Here is an 18222-nt window from a genome sequence, read left to right as displayed (position 1 = left end):
CTGAAAGAAAGGCTGCGTAGTATGCGACCAATCGTCTGATTGGCCCTCTCTGCTTGACCGTTAGACTGGGGATGAAACCCGGAAGAGAGACTGACGGACGCACCAATCAAACGACAGAACTCCCTCCAAAACTGTGACGTGAATTGCGGGCCTCTGTCTGAAACGGCGTCTAACGGGAGGCCATGAATTCTGAATACATTCTCGATAATGATTTGTGCCGTCTCCTTAGCGGAAGGAAGTTTAGCGAGGGGAATGAAATGTGCCGCCTTAGAGAACCTATCGACAACCGTAAGAATCACAGTCTTCCCCGCAGACAAAGGCAGACCGGTAATGAAGTCTAGGGCGATGTGAGACCATGGTCGAGAAGGAATGGGGAGCGGTCTGAGACGACCGGCAGGAGGAGAGTTACCCGACTTAGTCTGCGCGCAGTCCGAACAAGCAGCCACGAAACGGCGCGTGTCACGCTCCTGAGTCGGCCACCAAAAGCGCTGGCGAATAGACGCAAGAGTGCCTCGAACACCGGGATGACCAGCTAACTTGGCAGAGTGAGCCCACTGAAGAACAGCCAGACGAGTGGAAACAGGAACGAAAAGGAGGTTACTAGGACAAGCGCGCGGCGACGCAGTGTGCGTGAGTGCTTGCTTAACCTGTCTTTCAATTCCCCAGACTGTTAACCCGACAACACGCCCATAAGGAAGAATCCCTCGGGATCAGTAGAAGCCACAGAAGAACTAAACAGACGGGATAAGGCATCAGGCTTGGTGTTCTTGCTACCCGGACGGTAAGAAATCACAAACTCGAAACGAGCGAAAAACAACGCCCAACGAGCTTGACGGGCATTAAGTCGTTTGGCAGAACGGATGTACTCAAGGTTCTTATGGTCTGTCCAAACGACAAAAGGAACGGTCGCCCCCTCCAACCACTGTCGCCATTCGCCTAGGGCTAAGCGGATGGCGAGCAGTTCACGGTTACCCACATCATAGTTGCGCTCAGATGGCGACAGGCGATGAGAAAAATAAGCGCAAGGATGAACTTTATCGTCAGACTGGAAGCGCTGGGATAGAATGGCTCCCACGCCTACCTCTGAAGCGTCAACCTCGACAATGAATTGTCTAGTGACGTCAGAGTAACGAGGATAGGAGCGGACGTAAAACGTTCTTTTAGAAGATCAAAAGCTCCCTGGGCGGAACCGGACCACTTAAAACACGTCTTGACAGAAGTAAGAGCTGTGAGAGGGGCAGCAACTTGACCGAAATTACGAATGAAACGCCGATAGAAATTAGCGAAACCTAAAAGCGCTGCAACTCGACACGTGACCTTGGAACGGGCCAATCACTGACAGCTTGGACCTTAGCGGAATCCATCTGAATGCCTTCAGCGGAAATAACGGAACCGAGAAAAGTAACGGAGGAGACATGAAAAGAGCACTTCTCAGACTTACGTAGAGACAATTCTCTAAAAGGCGCTGTAGAACACGTCGAACGTGCTGAACATGAATCTCGAGTGACGGAGAAAAAATCAGGATATCGTCAAGATAGACAAAAACAAAGATGTTCAGCATGTCTCTCAGAACATCATTAACTAATGCCTGAAAAACAGCTGGCGCATTGGCGAGACCAAACGGCAGAACCCGGTACTCAAAATGCCCTAACGGAGTGTTAAACGCCGTTTTCCACTCGTCCCCTCTCTGATGCGCACGAGATGGTAAGCGTTACGAAGGTCCAACTTAGTAAAGCACCTGGCTCCCTGCAGAATCTCGAAGGCTGATGACATAAGGGGAAGCGGATAACGATTCTTAACCGTTATGTCATTCAGCCCTCGATAATCCACGCAGGGGCGCAGAGTACCGTCCTTCTTCTTAACAAAAAGAACCCCGCCCCGGCCGGAGAGGAAGAAGGCACTATGGTACCGGCGTCAAGAGACACAGACAAATAATCCTCGAGAGCCTTACGTTCGGGAGCCGACAGAGAGTATAGTCTACCCCGAGGAGGAGTGGTCCCCGGAAGGAGATCAATACTACAATCATACGACCGGTGAGGAGGAAGGGAGTTGGCTCGGGACCGACTGAAGACCGTGCGCAGATCATGATATTCCTCCGGCACTCCTGTCAAATCGCCAGGTTCCTCCTGAGAAGTAGGGACAGAAGAAACGGGAGGGATGGCAGACATTAAACACTTCACATGACAAGAAACGTTCCAGGATAGGATAGAATTACTAGACCAATTAATAGAAGGATTATGACATACTAGCCAGGGATGACCCAAAACAACAGGTGTAAACGGTGAACGAAAAATCAAAAAAGAAATAGTCTCACTGTGGTTACCAGATACTGTGAGGGTTAAAGGTAGTGTCTCAAATCTGATACTGGGAAGATGACTACCATCTAAGGCGAACATGGGCGTAGGCTTCTCTAACTCTCTGAAAGGAATGTCATGTTTCCGAACCCATGCTTCGTCCATGAAACAACCCTCAGCCCCAGAGTCTATCAAGGCACTACATGTAGCACCCGAACCGGTCCAGCGTAGATGGACCGACAAAGTAGTACAGGATTTTGATGGAGAGACTTGAGTAGTTGCGCTCACCTGTAGCCCTCCGCTTACAGATGAGCTCTGGCTTTTACTGGACATGAATTAACAAAATGTCCAGCAACTCCGCAATAGAGGCACAGGCGGTTGGTGATCCTCCGTTCCCTCTCCTTAGTCGAGATGCGAATCCCTCCCAGCTGCATGGGCTCAGACTCTGAGCCAGAGGAGGGAGATGGTTGCGATGCGGAGCAGGGAAACACCGTTGATGCGAGCTCTCTTCCACGAGCCCGGTGACGAAGATCTACCCGTCGTTCTATGCGGATGGCGAGAGCAATCAAAGAGTCCACATCTGAAGGAACCTCCCGGGAGAGAATCTCATCCTTAACCACTGCGTGGAGTCCCTCCAGAAAACGAGCGAGCAGCGCCGGCTCGTTCCACTCACTAGAGGCAGCAAGAGTGCGAAACTCAATAGAATAATCCGTTATGGACCGTTCACCTTGGCATAAGGAAGCCAGGGCCCTAGAAGCCTCCCTACCAAAAACTGAACGGTCAAAAACCCGAATCATCTCCTCTTTAAAGTTCTGGAACTTGTTAGAGCAATCAGCCCTTGCCTCCCAGATAGCTGTGCCCCATTCTCGAGCCCGGCCAGTAAGGAGTGAAATGACGTAAGCAACCCGAGCTCTCTCTCTAGAGTATGTGTTGGGTTGGAGAGAGAACACAATCTCACACTGCGTGAGAAAGGAGCGGCACTCAGTGGGCTGCCCGGAGTAGCAAGGTGGGTTATTAACCCTAGGTTCTGGAGGCTCGGCAGGCCAGGAAGTAACAGGTGGCACGAGACGTAGACTCTGGAACTGTCCAGAGAGGTCGGAAACCTGAGCGGCCAGGTTCTCCACGGCATGGCGAGCAGCAGACAATTCCTGCTCGTGTCTGCCGAGCATGGCTCCTTGGATCTCGACGGCAGTGTAACGAGCGTCTGAAGTCGCTGGGTCCATTCCTTGGTCGGTTCCTTCTGTCATGCAGGTGAAAGAGGACCCAAAAGCGACTTGGCGAAAACAGAGTCTTTAATCCAGTAAAGTAAATACAAACAAAAAAACACAACTTTCACTCGAAATGACGAGGACAAACTGGAGACTCGATCTTGAACAGCAGGAGAACAGCAGGTTGCCTCGGGAAGGCACTTGAACCAGACAGACTCAGACACCTGCTCACCACGCAGCATCTGAGGAAAACACGACACGACAGGGCGATACACAAACACAGCACGGTGAATTCTAGACAAGGAACCGACAGGACAGGAACGGAACACAAAGGAAGAAATAGGGACTCTAATCAGGGGAAAGGATCGGGAACAGGTGTGGGAAGACTAAATGATTGATTAGGGGAATAGGAACAGCTGGGAGCAGGAACGGAACGATAGAGAGAAGAGAGAGCGAGAGAGTGAGAGAGGGAGGGGGAGAGAGAGGGATAGAAAGAGGGAAAGAACCTAATAAGACCAGCAGAGGGAAATGAATAGAATGGGAAGCACAGGGACAAGACAAGATAATAAATGACAAAACATGACAATACCACCCACCTGGTAGTGTGGTGGATGGGACTACCAGCTCTCTGTAACCTAGAGGACAACCAGTGGGTCCATCTCCTCTATACCACCCACCTGGTAGTGTGGTGGATGGGACTACCAGCCCTCTGTAACCTAGAGGGCAACCAGTGGGTCCATCTCCTCTATACCACCCACCTGGTAGTGTGGTGGATGGGACTACCAGCTCTCTGTAACCTAGAGGACAACCAGTGGGTCCATCTCCTCTATACCATGTTTCTTGCAGGATGATAATGTCTGTATTTCTGATTTCTTTGGTGAAGTCCAGGTTCCTGCTCTTCAGGCCAAAGGCAGATGACCTCAGGCCTTGGATATTCCAGGATGAGATAGTGAAGGCTTTGTGTTCCATAAAGTGTCCAATGTTGTTGGTCGTGTGGTTTGGCCTCAGACCAGTAAGTGTGAGCAGAGCCTGCTGAGCATCTGGTACATGCCATTGGCTTGGGCGAGTGTGAGAGTGGGGGTTGGGCCTGTTTGGCCCGCTCACTGCCTGGGCGTATGTGTGGCTTCCATGTTGAGGCCCTCTTCGCGGGTTGGGGTCCATGGGGTGGGCAGGAGTGGCATAGGCCTGATCTGAGGGGGCCTAAATGGGGTGTGGGCATGGTTGACGTGGGGGGGAGGTGTTGATTGGTTGGGGTGGGGGTGTGGATGTGTCTGGGGGTGCTGTGGTCTGGATATAGGTCCTCTCGGCCTGGTCATAGAGGCTGTTCAAGTCCAGGGTAGAGTGGTGGACCAGGTAGAGTGGTGGACCAGGTAGAGTGGTGGGCCAGGTAGAGTGGTGGGCCAGGTAGAGTGGTGGACCAGGTGCAGTGGTGGACCAGGTAGACTGGTGGACCAGGTAGAGTGGTGGACCAGGTAGAGTGGTGGACCAGGTAGACTGGTGGACCAGGTAGAATGGTGGGCCAGGTAGACTGGTGGACCAGGTAGACTGGTGGACCAGGTAGACTGGTGGACCAGGTAGAGTGGTGGACCAGGTAGACTGGTGGACCAGGTAGAATGGTGGGCCAGGTAGACTGGTGGACCAGGTAGACTGGTGGACCAGGTAGACTGGTGGACCAGGTAGACTGGTGGACCAGGTAGAGTGGTGGACCAGGTGCAGTGGTGGACCAGGTAGACTGGTGGACCAGGTAGAGTGGTGGACCAGGTAGAGTGGTGGGCCAGGTAGAGTGGTGGGCCAGGTAGAGTGGTGGACCAGGTGCAGTGGTGGACCAGGTAGACTGGTGGACCAGGTAGACTGGTGGACCAGGTAGAGTGGTGGACCAGGTAGAGTGGTGGACCAGGTAGACTGGTGGACCAGGTAGAATGGTGGGCCAGGTAGACTGGTGGACCAGGTAGACTGGTGGACCAGGTAGACTGGTGGACCAGGTAGAGTGGTGGACCAGGTAGACTGGTGGACCAGGTAGAATGGTGGGCCAGGTAGACTGGTGGACTAGGTAGACTGGTGGACCAGGTAGACTGGTGGGTCAGGTAGAGTGGTGGACCAGGTAGAGTGGTGGACCAGGTAGAGTGGTGGACCAGGTAGAGTGGTGGACCAGGTAACATCTAACTATAACCCCTACCCTGTATGGTCTCCCTCTCCTCTCCTCTCCTCTCCTCTCCTCTCCTCTCCTCTCCTCTCCTCTCCTCTCCTCTCCTCTCCTCTCCTCTCCTCTCCTCTCCTCTCCTCCCTCTAGCCATACCCTTACCCTGTAGGGTCTCCCTTTCCTCTCCTCTAACCATAGTCCCTACCCTGTAGGGTCTCCCTCTACTCTCCTCTCCTCTAACCATAATCCCTACCCTGTAGGGTCTCCCTCTCCTCTCCTCTCCTCTCCTCTCCTCTCCTCTCCTCTCCTCTCCTCTCCTCTCCTCTCCTCTCCTCTCCTCTCCTCTCCTCTCCTCTCCTCTCCTCTCCTCTCCTCTCCTCTCCTCTCCTCTCCTCTAACCATAACCCCTACCCTGTAGGGTCTCCCTCTCCTCTCCTCTAACCATAATCCCTACCCTGTAGGGTCTCCCTCTCCTCTCCTCTCCTCTCCTCTCCTCTCCTCTCCTCTCCTCTCCTCTCCTCTCCTCTCCTCTCCTCTCCTCTAGCCATACCCTTACCCTGTAGGGTCTCCCTCTCCTCTCCTCTAACCAGGTTCTGGGGGCTGGAATAGATTATTTTATACTTTGAGAGAACAGATTGTGATAATCTTAACTTCCTGTCCTCTTAACCCTTCCCGTAACCCCACGCCCCTTCTCTCCTGGTAAAACCGCTGCCTATCCTCTGTAACTGGTGTTGGGGGGGTGTATTTTAGATCGCAGGGCCCTAACCGCCGATCTGACCACTTCTGCTCTGTGGGCCTGGCGGCAGGCTGCTGCAGGCGTTGGAGCCCCATCCAGAGGGCTCCTATCTGGGGGAGACAGGGTGGCACCGACACCACAGCGGTCGGATGTCCACCACACTATCCGATGTCACCCTTATCATAGGCTCTATCTAAACCATAACCACACTGCTATCTCCACCCCCCACCCCCCCTGCAGACACCCCGTCCTCACCTCCCCTTTCCCCCTCTCTCCCTGCTTCCTCCCCTCCCCTTTCCCTCTCTCTCCCTGCCTCCTCCCCTCCCCTTTCCCCCTCTCTCCCTGCCTCCTCCCCTCCCCTTTCCCCCTCTCTCCCTGCCTCCTCCCCTTCCATTTCTCTCTCCCTCCCTCCCTGCTTCCTCCCCTTCCCTCCCTCCCTGCTTCCTCCCCTTCCCTCTCTCTCTCCCTGCCTCCTCCCCTTCCCTTTCTCTCTCCCTGCCTCCCCCCTTCCCTCCCTCTCTCCCTGCCTCCTCCCCTTCCCTCCCTCTCTCCCTCCCTCCTCCCCTTCCCTCCCTCTCTCCCTGCCTCCTCCCCTTCCCTGCCTCCTCCCCTTCCCTTTCTCTCTCCCTGCCTCCTCCCCTTCCCTTTCTCTCTCCCTCTCTCCCTGTCTCCTCCCCTTCCCTTTCCCCCTCCTCCTCCCTCCCTCTCTCCTTGCTTCCTCCTCCCTAGTCCCAATCCCTCCCTCCTCCCTCCTCCTCCCTATTCCTAATCCCTCCCTCCTCCCACCTCCTCTCTGGTCCCACCCCTCCTTAGTCCTACCTCCTCCCTAGTCCCACCTCCTTCCACCTACCACCCTCCCTCCTCCCACCCCCCTAGTCCCAACCCTTCTCTAGTCCCACCTCCTCCCTAGTCCCAACCCCTCCCTCCTCCTCCCTAGTCCTAATCCCTCCCTCCTCCCACCTCCTCTCTGGTCCCACCCCCTCCCTAGTCCCACCTCCTCCCCCTCCAACGCCTCCCTAGTTCCACTTCCTCCATAGTCCCACCTCCTCCCTAGTCCCAACCCCTCCCTAGTCCCACCTCCTCCCTAGTCCCACCTCCTCCCTAGTCCCAACCCCTCCATCCTCCAACACCTCCCTAGTCCCAAACCCTCCCTAGTCCCACCCCCTCCCTAAACCCACCTCCTCCCTAGTCCCAACCCCTCTCTAGTCCCACCTCCTCCCTAGTCCCACCTCCTCCCTAGTCCCAACCCCTCCCTCCTCCAACGCCTCCCTAGTCCCAAACCCTCCCTAGTCCCACCCCCTCCCTAAACCCACCTCCTCCCTATTCCCAAACCCTCCCTAGTCCCAACCCCTCCATAGTCCCACCTCCTCCATAGTCCCACCTCCTCCCTAGTCCCAACCCCTCCCTAGTCCCACCTCCTCCCTAGTCCCTCCTCCTCCCTAGTCCCACCTCCTCCCTAGTCCCACCTCCTCCCTCGTCCCAAACCCTTATAATGTGCATAGCTGTCATCAAGGCAAAGGGTGGCTATTTGAAGAATCTCAAATATAAAATATATTTATATTTGTTGAACACTTTGTTGGTTACTACATGATTCCATATGTGTTATTTCATAGTGTTGATGTCTTCACTATTATTCTACAATGTAGAACATAGTACAAATAAAGAAAAACCCCTTGAATGAGTAGGTGTGTCCCAAACTGTTGACAGATAGTGTATATACAAAATTATGTGGACACTCCTTCAAATGAGTGGATTTGGCTTTTTCAGCCACACCCGTTGCTGACAGGTGTATACAATCGAGCACACAGCCAGGCAATCTCCATAGACAAACATTGGCAGTAGAATGGGCCTTACTGAATAGCTTAGTGACTTTCAATGTGGCAGTTCATCAACTTTCTGCCCTGCTAGAGCTGCCCCAGTCAACTGTAAATGCTGATATTGTGAAGTGGAAATGTCTAGGCCCAACAACGGCTCACCTGCAAAGTGAAGTTCCACACAAGCTCACAGAACGGGACTGACCGAGTGCTGAAGCGAATTGTCTGTCCTCGGTTTACAACACTCCGGTGCCTCTGGAAGCAACGTCAAGCACAATAACTGTTCGTCGAGAGCTTCAGGAAATGGGTTTCCGTGGCCGAGCAGCCGCACACAAGCCTAAGATCACCATGCACAATGCCAAGCGTCTGCTGGAGTGGTGTAAAGCTCACCGCTATTGGACTCTGGAGCAGTGGAAACACGTTCTCTGGAGTGATGTAAAGCTCAGCCCCATTGGACTCTGGAGCAGTGGAAACACGTTCTCTGGAGTGATGTAAAGCTCAGCCCCATTGGACTCTGGAGCAGTGGAAACACGTTCTCTGGAGTGATGTAAAGCTCAGCTCCATTGGACTCTGGAGCAGTGGAAACACGTTCTCTGGAGTGATGAATCACGCTTCACTATCCAGCTGTACAACAAAAAAAATCTGGGTTTGCCAGGAGAACGCTACCTGCTACGCTACGTTACCTGCTCCTAAGCATAGCGCCAACTGTAAAGTTTGGTGGAGGAGGAATATTGGTCTGGGGATGTTTTTCATGGTTCAGGCCCCTTAGTTCCAGTGAAGGGAAATCTTAACGCTACAGCATACCATGACATTCTAGACAATTCTGTGATTCCAACTTTGTGGCAACAGTTTGAGGAAGGGCCTTTCCTGTTTCAGCATGACAATGCCCCCGTGCACAAAGCGAGGTCCATACAGAAATGATTTGTCGAGATCGGTGTGAAAGAACTTGACTGGCCTGCACAGAGCCCTGACCTCAACCCCATCAAACACCTTTGGGATGAATTGAAATTCCGACTGTGAACCAGGACTAATCGCCCCCAACATCAGTGCCCCGACCTCACTAATGCTCTTGTGGCTGAATCGAAAGCAAGTCCCCTCAGCAATGTTCCAACATCTAGTGGAAATCTTTCCCAGAAAAGTGGAGGCTGTTATAGTAGCAATGGAGGGACCAGATCCATATTAAGGGAGTGAACAGCTCATGGCTGGGTGTGTGGCTGAAGTGCAATAGAGCTTGCGTCATCTGTGGATCTGTTGGGGCGGTATCCTAATTGGACTGGGCCCAGGGTGTCTGGGTTGATAGTGTTGATATGTGTCGTGACCAGCCTTTCAAAGCCCTTCATAATTACAGATGTGAGCGTTTCAGGGCGATAGTCATTTAGGCAGGTTACCTTGGGTTCTTAGGAACAGGGACAATGGTGGTCAGCTTGAAATACGTTGGGATTACAGACTGGGACAATGAGAGATTGAAAATGTCTGTGAAGACATTTGCCAGCTGGTCTGTACAAGCTCTGATAACGAGCCCTGGTATTCCGTCTGGCCCGGCAGCCTTGAGAGTGTTGACCTGTTGAAAAGGCTTACTGCATGCTCTGAGAAGGCGCCCTGGTATTCTGTGGATGTCCTCCTTGTCAGTCCTGGTTGTCCTGTCTGATAATGGGATGGTTGGTCCTAGTTGTCCTCCTGTCTGTTAATGGGATGGTTGGTCCTGGTTGTCCTCCTGTCTGTTAATGGGATGGTTGGTCCTGGTTGTCCTGTCTGTTAATGGGATGGTTGGTCCTGGTTGTCCTGTCTGTTAATGGGATGGTTGGTCCTGGTTGTCCTGTCTGTTAATGGGATGGTTGGTCCTAGTTGTCCTGTCTGTTAATGGGATGGTTGGTCCTGGTTGTCCTGTCTGTTAATGGGATGGTTGGTCCTGGTTGTCCTGTCTGTTAATGGGATGGTTGGTCCTGGTTGTCCTGTCTGTTAATGGGATGGATGGTCCTGGTTGTCCTGTCTGTTAATGGGATGGATGGTCCTGGTTGTCCTCCTGTCTGTTAATGGGATGGTTGGTCCTGGTTGTCCTCCTGTCTGTTAATGGGATGGTTGGTCCTGGTTGTCCTCCTGTCTGTTAATGGGATGGTTGGTCCTGGTTGTCCTCCTGTCTGTTAATGGGATGGTTGGTCCTGGTTGTCCTGTCTGTTAATGGGATGGTTGGTCCTGGTTGTCCTCCTGTCTCTTAATGGGATGGTTGGTCCTGGTTGTCCTCCTGTCTGTTAATGGGATGGTTGGTCCTGGTTGTCCTGTCTGTTAATGGGATGGTTGGTCCTGGTTGTCCTCCTGTCTGTTAATGGGATGGTTGGTCCTGGTTGTCCTCCTGTCTGTTAATGGGATGGATGGTCCTGGTTGTCCTGTCTGTTAATGGGATGGATGGTCCTAGTTGTCCTGTCTGTTAATGGGATGGTTGGTCCTGGTTGTCCTGTCTGTTAATGGGATGGTTGGTCCTGGTTGTCCTGTCTGTTAATGGGATGGTTGGTCCTGGTTGTCCTGTCTGTTAATGGGATGGTTGGTCCTGGTTGTCCTCCTGTCTGTTAATGGGATGGATGGTCCTGGTTGTCCTCCTGTCTGTTAATGGGATGGTTGGTCCTGGTTGTCCTGTCTGTTAATGGGATGGTTGGTCCTGGTTATCCTGTCTGTTAATGGGATGGTTGGTCCTGGTTGTCCTGTCTGTTAATGGGATGGTTGGTCCTGGTTGTCCTGTCTGTTAATGGGATGGTTGGTCCTGGTTGTCCTGTCTGTTAATGGGATGGTTGGTCCTGGTTGTCCTGTCTGTTAATGGGATGGTTGGTCCTGGTTGTCCTGTCTGTTAATGGGATGGTTGGTCCTGGTTGTCCTTCTGTCTGTTAATGGGATGGATGGTCCTGGTTGTCCTGTCTGTTAATGGGATGGATGGTCCTGGTTGTCCTGTCTGTTAATGGTCGTCAGAGTTGATGTCTTGATGTCCTGATTCTGCAGAGCTGCATATTTTATACAAATTTATCTAATTGATTTATGACTCTGTAAATCAGACCTCTCTCTCTCTTTTAGTCCCTGAGCCAAAGGGACAGTAGAGGAGTAATGTGATAGCGACAAACCATAGACCAGGACTGTAAAAAATGCTCTGTTTATAAGTATCTCTAATAGTTACTCTATCACGTTTGTGAGTGCATGTGATTGTGTTCCCGCGCACGTGTACTTATGTGTGTGCATTATCGCGTGTGTTTGTATGCATGATTGTGTGCATTGTGTGCATTGTGTGCATTGTGTGCATTGTGTGCATTGTGTGCATTGTGTGCATTGTGTGCATTGTGTGTATTGTGTGTACTTGTGGACTCGTGTGAGTCTTACGACAGATAGTTGAAATCAAAAGTGTACCAAAGTTCAACGAGAACTGCATGGAGGGTAATGGAATGTCTAAACAATGCTTTCTCTGGGATGCCAAGCCTGAAGGACCTAGCAGGGCCTTGGGTACTACCTAACCCTGGGATGCCAAGCCTGAGGGACCCAGTAGGGCCTTGGTAACTACCTAACCCTGGGATGCCAAGCCTGAGGGACCCAGTAGGGCCTTGGTAACTACCTAACCCTGAGATGCCAAGCCTGAGGGACCCAGTAGGACCTTGGTAACTACTCAACCCTGGGATGCCAAGCCTGAGGGTCCTAGCAGGGCCGTGGTAACTACCCAACCCTGGGATGCCAAGCCTGAGGATCCTAGCAGGGCCTTGGTAACTACTCAACCCTGGGATGCCAAGCCTGAGGGTCCTAGCAGGGCCTTGGTAACTACCTAACCCTGGGATGCCAAGCCTGAGGGTCCCAGTAGGGCCTTGGTAACTACCTAACCCTGGGATGGAAAGCCTGAGGGACCCAGTAGGGCCTTGGTAACTACCTAACCCTGGGATGCCAAGCCTGAGGGACCCAGTAGGGCCTTGGTAACTACCTAACCCTGGGATGCCAAGCCTGAGAGACCCAGTAGGGCCTTGGTAACTACCTAACCCTGGGATGACAAGCCTGAGGGTCCCAGTAGGGCCTTGGTAACTACCTAACCCTGGGATGGAAAGCCTGAGGGACCCAGTAGGGCCTTGGTAACTACCTAACCCTGGGATGCCAAGCCTGAGGGACCCAGTAGGGCCTTGGTAACTACCTAACCCTGGGATGCCAAGCCTGAGGGACCCAGTAGGGCCTTGGTAACTACCTAACCCTGGGATGCCAAGCCTGAGGGACCCAGTAGGGCCTTGGAAACTACCCAACCCTGGGATGCCAAGCCTGAGGGACCCAGTAGGGCCTTGGTAACTACCTAACCCTGGGATGCCAAGCCTGAGGGACCCAGTAGGGCCTTGGTAACTACCTAACCCTGGGATGCCAAGCCTGAGGGACCCAGTAGGGCCTTGGTAACTACCTAACCCTGGGATGCCAAGCCTGAGGGACCCAGTAGGGCCTTGGTAACTACCCAACCCTGGGATGCCAAGCCTGAGGGACCCAGTAGGGCCTTGGAAACTACCTAGGGGGGGGGGGTGATGGGGGTGATGGGGGTAGAGAAACTACCGCTCCCATTGTTTTCAGCATTTAAAACCAACACCCCCCCCCCATCTACTGTTGTGACTACCTGGACCTACCGTTTGGTTTAGAAGTACTGAAACCAAACCGTAGGATTTGAATGAAAAGTATTTTAATAAACTACGTGATAAAAGGTGACGGTAAAGAACCGTTCATCATTTCAAATAGTCTTACATGTCGTATTAAAAACATATACACACTTTCAATTGGTCAGGGGCCAGACAGGATGCCTGAGAAGGAACACAGTTTAAACAATGTAGGCTATATTATACACAGAAATACATTGTGTTGCATATGTGAGTGAAACACACTAGGCTGGTAGGGATTCAGCATTGAAAAAACATTTAATTGGATTAAATCATTATAGTCCATAATTGCACATATACAGTAGGCTGTGACTGACTTAGAATGAAATAAGCCTTATTCAGCTCAGTCTACAGTGCCTTTGAGTTCATTTTTAGAAACACCAGTTTTGGCCAGAGTCTGTGGCTTCAGGCTCATGTAACGGTGCCTGGAGAGCAGCCCAGCAAGGGGAGAATATCCTCTCTGCACTTGCAGAGCCACTAGGGATGCTAAACCCCCGTCGGGTCACTCTAGCCAGGTTGGGCAGGGATGCTAAATCCCCGTCGGGTCACTCTAGCCAGGTTGGGCAGGGATGCTAAATCCCCGTCGGGTCACTCTAGCCAGGTTGGGCAGGGATGCTAAATCCCCGTCGGGTCACTCTAGCCAGGTTGGGCAGGGATGCTAAACCCCCGTCGGGTCACTCTAGCCAGGTTGGGCAGGGATGCTAAATCCCCGTCGGTTCACTCTTGCCAGGTTGGGCAGGGATGCTAAATCCCCGTCGGTTCACTCTAGCCAGGTTGGGCAGGGATGCTAAATCCCCGTCGGGTCACTCTTGCCAGGTTGGGCAGGGATGCTAAATCCCCATCGGGTCACTCTTGCCAGGCTGGGCAGGGATGCTAAACCTGCGTCGGGTCACTCTTGCAGGCTGGGCAGGGATGCTAAACCCCCGTCGGGTCACTCTAGCCAGGCTGGGCAGGGATGCTAAACCCCCGTCGGGTCACTCTTGCCAGGCTGGACAGGGATGCTAAACCCCCGTCGGGTCACTCTAGCCAGGCTGGGCAGGGATGCTAAACCCCCGTCGGGTCACTCTTGCCAGGCTGGGCAGGGATGCTAAACCCCCGTCGGGTCACTCTTGCAGGCTGGGCAGGGATGCTAAACCCCCGTCGGGTCACTCTAGCCAGGCTGGGCAGGGATGCTAAACCCCCGTCGGGTCACTCTAGCCAGGCTGGGCAGGGATGCTAAACCCCCGTCGGGTCACTCTTGCCATGCTGGGCAGGGATGCTAAACCCCCGTCGGGTCACTCTTGCAGGCTGGGCAGGGATGCTAAACCCCCGTCGGGTCACTCTAGCCAGGCTGGGCAGGGATGCTAAACCCCCGTCGGGTCACTCTTGCCAGGCCGGGAGGGATGCTAAACCCCCATCGGGTCACTCTAGCCAGGCTGGGCAGGGATGCTAAACCCCTGTCAGGTCACTCTTGCCAGGCCGGGAGGGATGCTAAACCCCCGTCGGGTCACTCTTGCCAGGCCGGGCAGGAATGCTAAACCCCCATAGGTACTTTAGACCTGGAGGTTTTTACGCAGAATAACCCTGTCAACATGGAAAGCTCCTTGAAAGAGGTACTATGTTTGGGGTTTTAGGCCGGGTTTCTGTACAGCACTTTGAGATATCAGCTGATGTAAGAAGGGCTTTATAAATACATTTGATTTGATCTCATTGTTACTAATATTGTAGAACTTTGTTCTAAAGCTGTATCCAAACGTCCAACGGCCTAAAATATAAAATAAAAGATGTTGCTGTGACTCTTATGTGGACGATGGAATAAATATTTGTTCGTCTGACGTGAGATATGCGGTCAGCTGTATGAATGGCTCAGGGAAGAGGATGCCCCTGCCTTGCATAGTCCCATGGGACATCTTAATTGGGCATGGGACACAAGCTACGGCTTGATCACCCTTTAGCTGGCCACCTTTGATGAGGGTGTTTAGTGATTAAAGGCCGATACACCCACTGATTCGAAGGCACACTACTGAGGATGTGTCCCAAAAATTGACATCTTACCCCAGTCTAAGAAATAAACCTGCCATGCCACTCTGTCAACATCACAGCAAATCTCATGCGAGTGCATTCCATCTATTGGCACAATGGACAGTTTTTAACATCTCGTCCCGTGTTTTATGATTCTGAGGAGCATCCAGACGCTGCACTTGATACATTTATGAAATAGCTTCTTCCAATTATTGATAAACATGCACCTGTTAATAAACTGACTGTTAAGGCTCCAAGGATTGATGAGGGAATTGAATAAACCTGTATGGTTGAAAGAGATGGGGCAAAAGGAATGTCTAATAATTCTGTCAGCACATCTGACTTAGTGCACAATTGAGAAATGATGTGACTCAACAAAAAGGAGAAGAAACTTTTATTATGAAGCCAAGATCTGCATCTTAATCTGCTTGAGGACTTTGTGACGTCTGGAGCTAGACGACAGTGTGATCAAGCTCTCCGAAGCTGCTGTGTGCAACACCTTTCAACAGGTCAACGGTCTCAAGGCTTCTGGGCCACACGGATAACCAGGATGTGTGCTCATAGCATGCGCAGACCAACTGGCAAGTGTCTTCACTGACATTTTCAAATCCCTCCCTGACTGAGTCTGTAATACCAAACATGTTTCAAGCAGACCACCATAGTCCCTGTGCCCAGGGAAGCGATGGTAACCTAACTTAATGATTACCGCCCCCCCTAGCACTCACGTCGGTAGCCATGAAGTGCATTGAAAGGCTAGTCATGGCTCACATCAACACCATCATCCCGGGAAACCCTAGACCCACTCCAATTTGCATACCGCCCCAACAATTGCACTCCACAACGCCTTTTCCCACCTGGACAAAGCCGATGTGAGAATGCTATTCATTGACTACATCATAGTGTTCAACACCATAGTGCCCTCAAAGCTGATCACTAAGCTAAGGACCCTGGGACAAAATACCTCCCTCTACAACTGGATCCTGGACCTCTTGACAGGCCGCCCCGCCCAGCCCCGGTAAGGGTAGGCAGCAACACAACCGCCACGCTGATCCTCAACACAGGGGCCACTCAGGGGTGCATGCAGGTGTCCGCTCCTGTACTCCCTGTTCACCTACGACTGCATGGCCAGGCACGACTCCAACACCATCATTAAGTTTGCTGATGACACAACAGTGGTAGGCCTGATCAACAACAACAATGAGACAGCCTATAGGGAGGAGGTCAGAGACCTGGCCGTGTGGTTCCAGGACAACAACCTCTCCCTTAATGTGAGCAAGACAAAGGAGCTGATCGTGGACTGCAAGGAAAGGAGTGCCGATCAGGCCCCTATTAACATCGACGGGGCTGTGGTGGAGCGGGTGGAGAGTTTCAAGTTCATTGGTGTCCACATCACCAACGAATGCTCACGGTTCAAACACACCAAGACAGTCGTGAAGAGTTGAGGAACGACTGACTGCGATACTGCTTGTTTCTATTAGTAACATTAATGTGTTGGAAATGTCCTAGTTGTTTACATAGTCAACTTACACACAGCACCGACACACACACACACTAACCCCACCAGACATGCCACCAGGGGTCTTTTCACAGTCCGACACACACACACACTAACCCCACCAGACAAGCCACCAGGGGTCTTTTCACAGTCCGATACACACACACACACTAACCCCACCAGACATGCCACCAGGGGTCTTTTCACAGTCCGATACACACACACACACTAACCCCACCAGACAAGCCACCAGGGGTTTTTACACAGCACCGACACACACACACTAACCCCACCAGACAAGCCACCAGGGGTATTTTCACAGCACCGACACACACACACACTAACCCCACCAGACATGCCACCAGGGGTCTTTTCACAGTCCGACACACACACACACACACTAACCCCACCAGACAAGCCACCAGGGTTTTTTACACAGCACCGACACACACACACACTAACCCCACCAGACAAGCCACCAGGGGTATTTTCACAGCACCGACACACACACACACTAACCCCACCAGACATGCCACCAGGGGTCTTTACACAGTCCGACACACACACACTAACCCCACCAGACAAGCCACCAGGGGTCTTTTCACAGCACCGACACACACTAACCCCGCCAGACAACCCACCAGGGGTATTTTCACAGCACCGACACACACTAACCCCGCCAGACAACCCACCAGGGGTCTTTTCACAGTCCGACACACACACACACTAACCCCACCAGACAAGCCACCAGGGGTCTTTTCACAGTCCGACACACACACACTAACCCCACCAGACAAGCCACCAGGGGTCTTTTCACAGTCCGATACACACACACACTAACCCCACCAGACATACCATCAGGGGTCTTTTCACAGTCCGACACACACACACACACACACACACACACACACACACACACACACACACACACACACACACACACACACACACACACACACACACACACACACACACACTAACCCCACCAGACATACCACCAGGGGTCTTTTCACAGTCCGACACACACACACACACTAACCCTACCAGACAAGCCACCAGGGGTCTTTTCACAGCACCGACACACACACACACTAACCCCACCAGACAAGCCACCAGGGGTCTTTTCACAGCACCGACACACACTAACCCCGCCAGACAACCCACCAGGGGTATTTTCACAGCACCGACACACACTAACCCCGCTAGACAACCCGCCAGGGGTCTTTTCACAGTCCGACACACACACACACTAACCCCACCAGACAAGCCACCAGGGGTCTTTTCACAGTCCGACACACACACACACACACACACACACACACACACACACACACACACACACACACACACACACACACACACACACACACACACACACACACACACACACACACACCAGACATACCACCAGGGGTCTTTTCACAGTCCGACACACACACACTAACCCTACCAGACAAGCCACCAGGGGTCTTTTCACAGCACCGACACACACACACTAACCCCACCAGACAAGCCACCAGGGGTCTTTTCACAGCACCGACACACACTAACCCCACCAGACACGCCACCAGGGGTCTTTTCACAGTCCGACACACACACACACTAACCCCACCAGACAAGCCACCAGGGGTCTTTTCACAGCACCGACACACACACACTAACCCCACCAGACACTCCACCAGGGGTCTTTTCACAGTCCGACACACACACACTAACCATACCAGACAAGCCACCAGGGGTCTTTTCACAGCACCGACACACACACTCTAACCATACCAGACAAGCCACCAGGGGTATTTTCACAGCACCGACACACACACACTAACCCCACCAGACATGCCACCAGGGCTCTTTTCACAGCACCGGACACGACACCAGGGGTCTT

The sequence above is a fragment of the Oncorhynchus gorbuscha genome, unplaced genomic scaffold (assembly GCF_021184085.1).
Source record: "Oncorhynchus gorbuscha isolate QuinsamMale2020 ecotype Even-year unplaced genomic scaffold, OgorEven_v1.0 Un_scaffold_739, whole genome shotgun sequence".
Classification (NCBI taxonomy): Eukaryota; Metazoa; Chordata; class Actinopteri; order Salmoniformes; family Salmonidae; genus Oncorhynchus; species Oncorhynchus gorbuscha.
The sequence above is the reverse complement of the archived record's forward strand: the minus strand, read 5'-3'. Positions refer to the sequence as shown.